Here is a 6,427-nt window from a genome sequence, read left to right as displayed (position 1 = left end):
AATATAAGTGTTTGAGTATGATGGTGGGAAAGGCCCCATGAAGTCAATACCCCATACATCAAACAACTCAATCTCTAAGATCCCTTGTTGAGGCATGGCATAACCGTGAGGCAGATTGCCAGCCCTTTGGCAACTATCACAATTACGTACAAACTCTCGGCAGTTTTTATAGAGAGTAGGCCAGTAGAAGCCACATTGGAGGACCCTTGTGGCTGTTCGCTCACTTCCAAAATGTCCTCCATACTGTGATCCATGGCAATGCCAGAGGATCTTCTGTGCTTCTTCTTTAGACACACATCTACGGATTATTCCGTCTACACATCTCTTGAAGAGATATGGTTCATCCCACAAGTAGTACTTTGCATCCAAGATCAATTTCTTCAATTGCTGTCTACTATACTCTTTGGGTATGAATCTCACAGCCTTGTAGTTTGCAATGTCTGCAAACCAAGGTGCTTCCTGGATGGCAAAGAGTTTTTCATCTGGAAAGTTTTCAGAGATCTCAGTAAGAGGGAGGGACGCCCCTTCTACTGGTTCTATTCGGGACAGGTAATCTGCTACTTGGTTCTCTGTCCCTTTTCTGTCTCTTATTTTTATATCAAACTCTTGCAGAAGCAACACCCATCTTATGAGCCTGGGTTTTGAATCCTGCTTTGTGAGTAGATATTTAAGAGCAGCATGGTCAGTGTACACAATCACTTTTGATCCTACTAAATAAGATCTGAACTTGTCAATGGCGTAAACCACTGCAAGTAACTCTTTTTCTGTGGTTGTGTAGTTCTTCTGTGCGTCATTTAAAATATGACTGGCATAATAAAAATGACGTGCAGAAGCTTGTCATGCCTTTGTCCCAACACTGCACCAATGGCATGGTCACTGGCATCACACATTAGCTCAAATGGTAATGTCCAGGCTGGTGCAGAGATGACTGGTGCTGTGACCAGCTTAGCTTTCAGAGTCTCAAAAGCCTGCAGACACTCCTTATCAAAGATAAATGGAATGTCAGTAGCTAGCAGATTACTCAGAGGTTTTGTAATTTTTGAAAAATCTTTTATAAACCTCCTATAGAATCCTGCATACCCCAGAAAGCTTCTGATTGCTTTAACATTGGTAGGTGGTGGTAATTTTTCAATTACCTCTACCTTAGCTTGATCCACCTCTATTCCTTTGTTCAAAATTTTGTACCCAAGGACGATTCCTTCAGTCACCATAAAGTGACATTTTTCCCAGTTTAAAACCAGGTTAGTCTCTTGGCACCTTTTCAGAACAAGTGCTAAATGGTCAAGACAGGAGCTAAATGAGTCTCCAAATACTGAGAAGTCGTCCATGAAGACTTCTAGAAACTTTTCCACCATATCAGAGAAAATAGAGAACATGCACCTCTGAAAGGTTGCAGGTGCATTACACAGTCCAAATGGCATCCTTCTGTAGGCAAACACTCCAGATGGACATGTGAATGCTGTTTTCTCTTGATCTTGGGGATCTACTGCAATCTGGTTATAACCTGAATAGCCATCCAGAAAGCAGTAGTAATCATGACCTGCTAGTCTTTCTAGCATCTGGTCTATGAATGGTAAAGGAAAGTGATCCTTTCTGGTGGCTGTATTGAGTCTTCTGTAGTCAATACACATGCACCACCCTGTAACTGTTCTTGTAGGAATCAGTTCATTCTTTTCATTATGAACCACTGTCATGCCTCCCTTCTTGGGAACAACTTGGACAGGGCTCACCCAGGGTCTATCAGAAATGGGATAAATAATCCCTGCCTCTAGTAGTTTAGTGACCTCTTTCTGCACCACCTCCTTCATGGCTGGATTTAGCCGCCTCTGTGGTTGAACCACTGGCATAGCATTATCCTCTAATAGGATCTTGTGCATGCATCTGGCTGGGCTAATGCCCTTAAGATCACTTATGGACCACCCAAGAGCTGTCTTGTGCATCCTTAGCACCTGAATCAGTCCTTCCTTTTCTTGTGGCTTGATGAGCGGATAATTTATACGCTTTTTGGCATTGTTTTTAGTATGTTTCTAGTAGAATCTGGTTACTTTAAGGGATGTTTTCATTAGTTTTTATGTTAAATTCATATTTCTGGACTTTACTATGAGTTTGTGTGTTTTTCGGTGATTTCAGGTATTTTCTGGCTGAAATTGAGGGACTGAGCAGAAATCAGATTCAGAGGTTAAAGAAGGACTGCTGATGCTATTGGATTCTGACCTCCCTGCACTAAAAGTGGATTTTCAGGAGATACAGAACTCAAAATGGTGCGCTTCAATTGCGTTGGAAAGTAGACATCCAGGGCTTTCCAGAAATATATAATAGTCCATACTTTGCCCAAGTTTAGACGACGCAAACCGGCGTTCAACGCCAGCTCTCTGCCCAATTCTGGCGTCCAGCGCCAGAAACAAGCTGCAAAGTGGAGTTCAACGCCCAAACTGGCACCAAAACTGGCGTTCAACTCCAGAAATGGCCTCTGCACGTGGATAGCTAAAGCTCAGCCCAAGCACACACCAAGTGGGCCCCGGAAGTGGATTTATGCATCAATTACTTACTTCTGTAAACCCTAGTGACTAGTTTATTATAAATAGAACTTTTTTATCATTGTATTCACAGTCTTGGTTACTCCGGTTCCCCTCTGGGGCCGAGACCAATGAACTCCATTATCACTTATGTATTTTCAACGGTAGAGTTTCTACACTCCATAGATTAAGGTGTGGAGCTCTGCTGTTCCTCAAAGATTAATGCAAAGTACTACTGTTTTTCTATTCAATTCAACTTATTCCGCTTCTAAGATACTCATTCGCACTTCAACCTGAATGTGATGAACATGACAATCATCATCATTCCCCATGAACGCGTGCTTGACAACCACTTCTGTTCTACCTTCGATTGAATGAATATCTCTTAGATCTCTTAATCAGAATCTTCGTGGTGTAAGCTAGAATGATGGCGGCATTCAAGAGAATCCGGAAAGTCTAAACCTTGTCTGTGGTATTCTGAGTAGGATTCAGTGATTGAATGACTGTGACGAGCTTCAAACTCGCGAGTGCTGGGCGTAGTGACAGACGCAAAAGGATAGTAAATCCTATTCCGGCATGATCGAGAACCTCCAGATGATTAGCCATGCAGTGACAGCGCATCGGACCATTTTCACAAAGAGGAAAAGGACGCTACCATCGACAAGGGTGATGCCTCCAGACGATTAGCCGTGCTGTGACAGAGCATTTGGACCATTTTCCCGAGAGGATTAAAAGTAGCCATTGACACCAGTGATATCCTTACAAAAAGCCAGCCATGGAAAGGAGTAGGACTGATTGGATGAAGACAGCAGGAAAGCAGAGGTTCAGAGGAACGAATGCATCTCCATACTCTTATCTGAAATTCTCACCAATGAATTACATAAGTATCTCTATCTTTACTTTTAGTCTATTTAATTATTAATATTCGAAAACTCCATAACCATTTTATATCCACCTGACTGAGATTTACAAGGTGACCATAGCTTGCTTCATACCAACAATCTCCGTGGGATCGACCCTTACTCACGTAAGGTTTATTACTTGGATGACCCAGTGCACTTGCTGGTTAGTTGTATCGAAGTTGTGACAAATTATGAATTAAAATTAATAACGTGCACCAAGTTATTGTTCACGTTGCCGGGGATTGTTTGAGCCTGGAGATCACAATTTCGTGCACCAAGTTTTTGGCGCCGTTGCCGGGGATTGTTTGAATTTGGACAACTGACGGCTCATCTTGTTGCTCAGATTGGGTAACTTTCTTTTCGTTTTCTTTTCAAAAAAATTTTTTCAAAAATATTTCAAAATTTTCTCACCTGTTTTCGAAAAAAAATTTTATTCAGAATTTTTAAGAATGAATTCTAGTGTTTCATGAAGCATGTGAAGCCTGGCTGGCTGTAAAGCCATGTCTAAATTCGTTTGGACTGAGGCTTCCACTCAAAAGTATATGAAGTTGGATGAAATATCAGCTGTTATATACATGAGAGGTATCTGCTGAAGCTTGGCTGGCCATTGGCCATGTCTAGTGTTTTGGACCGGAGCTTTCATTGAAAGCTTGGCTGGCTAGTGCGCCATGTCTAATTCCTGGACTGAAGCTTTAGACTAAGAATGCAAGATTCCTGGAATTCATATTAAAAATTTTGGAATCCTTATTTTCCTTTTTCAATTAATTTTCGAAAAAAAATCCAAAAAAATTAGAAAATCATAAAAATAAAAAATATTTATGTGTTTCTTGTTTGAGTCTTGAGTCACATTTTAAGTTTGGTGTCAATTGCATATGCATCTTGCATTTTTCAAAAATTCATGCATTCATAGTGTTCTTCATGATCTTCAAGTTGTTCTTGGTAAGTCTTCTTGTTTGATCTTGATGTTTTCTTGTTTTGTGTTGTATGGTGTTTTTCATATGCATTCTTGAATTCTTAGTGCCTAAGCATTAAAGATTTCTAAGTTCGGTGTCTTGCATGTTTTCTTTGCATTAAAAATTTTTCAAAAATATGTTCTTGATGTTCATCATGATCTTCAAAGTGTTCTTGGTGTTCATCTTGACATTCATAGCATTCTTGCATGCATCATGTGTTTTGATCCAAAAATTTTTCATGCATTGCATCATTTTCATGTTTTTCATAAAAATTCAAAAATCAAAAAAATATCTTTCCCCTTTTTCTTCTCATCAAATTCGAAAATTTGAATTGACTTTTTCAAAATTTTTAAAATCTAGTTGTTTCTTATGAGTCAAATCAAATTTTCAATTTGAAAATCTTATCTTTTTCAAAATCTTTTTTAAAACATCATATCTTTTTCACTTTTCTTATTTATTTTCGAAAACTTTTAAAATATTTTTCAAAAATCTTTTTCTCATCTTTATCTCCTAATTTTCGAAAATAACATCACCAATTAATGTTTTGATTCAAAAATTTCAAGTTTGTTACTTGCCTGTTAAGAAAGATTCAAACTTTAAGTTCTAGAATCATATTTTGTGATTTCTTGTGAATCAAGTCATTAATTGTGATTTTAAAAATCAAATCTTTTTCAAAACTAATTTCGATCATATCTTTTCAAAAATATCTTCTTATCTCATCTTTTTCAAAAATTTGATTTCAAAATATCTTTTCTAACTTCTTATCTTCTTATCTTTTCAAAATTGATTTTCAAATTTGTTTCAACTAACTAACTAACTTTTTGTTTGTTTCTCATCTTTTTCAAAACTACCTAACTAACTCTCTCTCTCTCTAATTTTTGAAAATATCTCCCTCTTTTCCAAAAATTTCTTTTTAATTAATTAATTATTTCAATTTTTCATTCTTAATTTTCAAAAATTACTAACCTTTTTCAAAAAAAAAAAAAAACTATTTTCGAAAATCACTAACTCTTTTTCAAAAATAATTTTCGAAAATTTTCTCTTTCATCTCCTTCTATTCATTTCTCTTCTTCCTTTCTTCTACTCACATAAGGGAACCTGTATGCTTGGGTAAAAAGGATCCCTATTATTATTATTTTTTTTGTCCATCTTTTTCATATGAGCAGGAGCAAGGACAAGAGCATTCTTGTTGAAGCAGACCCAGAACCTGAAAGGACTCTAAAAAGGAAATTAAAAGAAGCTAAATTACAACAATCTAGAGACAACCTTTCAGAAATTTTCGAACAAGAAGAGGAGATGGCAACCGAAAATAATAATAATGCAAGGAGGATGCTTGGTGACTTTACTGCACCTAATTCCAATTTACATGGAAGAAGCATCTCCATCCCCACCATTGGAGCAAACAATTTTGAGCTGAAACCTCAGCTAGTTTCTCTAATGCAACAAAACTGCAAGTTTCATGGACTTCCATCTGAAGATCCTTTTCAGTTCTTAACTGAATTCTTGCAGATATGTGATACTGTAAAGACTAATGGAGTAAATCCTGAAGTCTATAGGCTCATGCTTTTCCCTTTTGCTGTAAGAGACAGAGCTAGACTCTGGTTGGACTCTCAACCTAAGGATAGCCTGAACTCATGGGATAAGCTGGTCAAGGCTTTCTTAGCCAAGTTCTTTCCTCCTCAAAAGCTTAGTAAGATTAGAGTGGACATTCAGACCTTCAGACAGAAAGAAGGTGAATCCCTCTATGAAGCTTGGGAGAGATACAAAGGACTGACCAAAAAGTGTCCTACTAACATGCTTTCAGAATGGACCACCCTGGATATCTTCTATGATAGTCTGTCTGACTTAGCTAAAATGTCATTGGATACTTCTGCAGGTGGATCCATTCACCTAAAGAAAACGCCTGCAGAAGCTCAAGAACTCATTGACATGGTTGCTAACAACCAGTTCATGTACACTTCTGAGAGGAATCCTGTGAGTAATGGGACGCCTCAAAAGAAGGGAGTTCTTGAAATTGATACTCTGAATGCCATACTGGCTCAGAACAAATTATTGA

At 37.9% G+C, this 6,427-nt stretch overlaps 1 non-coding gene across 1 annotated transcript; it reads right to left on the bottom strand.

Annotated features, from left to right (window-relative positions):
- Positions 1 to 6,063: 6,063 nt before the first annotated feature.
- Positions 6,064 to 6,172, bottom strand: LOC112725853 (small nucleolar RNA R71). The gene has a single exon (XR_003164934.1). It is a non-coding gene; the product is annotated as a small nucleolar RNA R71 (small nucleolar RNA).
- Positions 6,173 to 6,427: the final 255 nt, after the last annotated feature.

This window comes from Arachis hypogaea, chromosome 11 (genome assembly GCF_003086295.3).
Source record: "Arachis hypogaea cultivar Tifrunner chromosome 11, arahy.Tifrunner.gnm2.J5K5, whole genome shotgun sequence".
NCBI classification, from domain to species: Eukaryota; Viridiplantae; Streptophyta; class Magnoliopsida; order Fabales; family Fabaceae; genus Arachis; species Arachis hypogaea.
Note: the sequence above shows the minus strand (reverse complement) of the source record. Positions and strands in the feature narration are given on the sequence as shown.